Source organism: Pundamilia nyererei, unplaced genomic scaffold, assembly GCF_000239375.1.
Source record: "Pundamilia nyererei isolate P.nyererei 1_Seehausen unplaced genomic scaffold, PunNye1.0 scaffold00204, whole genome shotgun sequence".
NCBI lineage: Eukaryota > Metazoa > Chordata > Actinopteri > Cichliformes > Cichlidae > Pundamilia > Pundamilia nyererei.
In genome coordinates this window covers 507,911-509,019 of record NW_005187605.1, presented here as the reverse complement: position 1 = coordinate 509,019, position 1,109 = coordinate 507,911, and the positions used below count along the sequence as shown (strand labels likewise).

The 1,109-nt window shown below is 41.5% G+C and overlaps 1 protein-coding gene across 1 annotated transcript in view; it reads left to right on the top strand.

Annotated features, from left to right (window-relative positions):
- Positions 1–767: 767 nt before the first annotated feature.
- Positions 768–1,109, top strand: part of gjb7 (gap junction protein beta 7) — a 2,023-nt gene continuing 1,681 nt past the window's right edge. The window contains exon 1 of the mRNA XM_005747799.1: positions 768–798. The gene's annotated coding sequence lies outside the window, so the exon portion shown is untranslated. The remainder of the gene's footprint in view (positions 799–1,109) is intronic.

Here is a 1,109-nt window from a genome sequence, read left to right as displayed (position 1 = left end):
TTGCATTATTTAATTTAGAGTTAGTTACTGTCTTGGAGCAACTGCGACCACATCATTTACTCTGACTGCTGGCATGCAGTTGAGTCACTGGTTGGGTTTTGGATGCCCAAGTATAGTGGGGGCTAACGATACTCTCACTCAACTAGTCATGGCAGATGGCTGCCTTTTCCTGACCCTCACTTGGCAACAGTGGGAAGGGAAATCTTTACCACTGCACTTGCACTTGCCTTTGAACAAGCCTCAGAAATTATTTGATAGTTGGAGTTTCTTTGTATAATTCTGGGTTATTGTAGACTCTTTACCTTACAATATAAATCACTTTGAGGCAACTGTTGTTGTGATTTTGTGCTATATGAATAAACTTAAATGAAAATGAGGCATGAAAATGGCAGCTTGAAGACTCAGGCCTTAGGTTTGATGTATGATTAATTTATCAGCAGGTAAGGAGATCGCATTCTCATCAAAGTTGCATGTTTCCATCCTGCCAGATAGAAGAAGATAGAAAGACAACACAGCTGAAACGGTGCATGTTTCCCCCCCACAATGAGCTTGAACAGGCAGCACATATTTACATTAGACAGCTCCATGGTGATGGTGTCTATCTCTGCACAAACACAGACACTCACAGGTAGGAAAACACAACAAAAAGTGTGTGATCCAGCCAGCCACAGGCTGCTGTTATGTCTTCCTGGAAAGGTGTGGCACTGAGCTCTTACCTACAAGTAAGCAGTGAAGGACGCGCAGTTGATACTCAACACAATCCGCTACCAGAGAGAAGAACGCCCTCCAGCACCACCGGTAAGCTATCTGCTGTGTCTTTACTGTATGACAGAAATACAACCTCCTCACTGTGTCTGTGGGTGATGTTACTCTCTGTGTTTGGACAGTTATACAATACCATAAGAGTATATCATACGTGACATTTTGGGGCATTCAAAAGGTAAAAAGCTTTTTTGGATCACTACAGAAAAGTGGAAGGACCTTTGAGAATATGTTATTAGACTTTGACAACACTTTAGCAGGTTCGGAAACAAAAAAAAGAAACTTGGTTGTATTTCCACACGTATGTGTATGTATGTGTGTTTGTTGTTTCGTGTTTAAGAATAGAA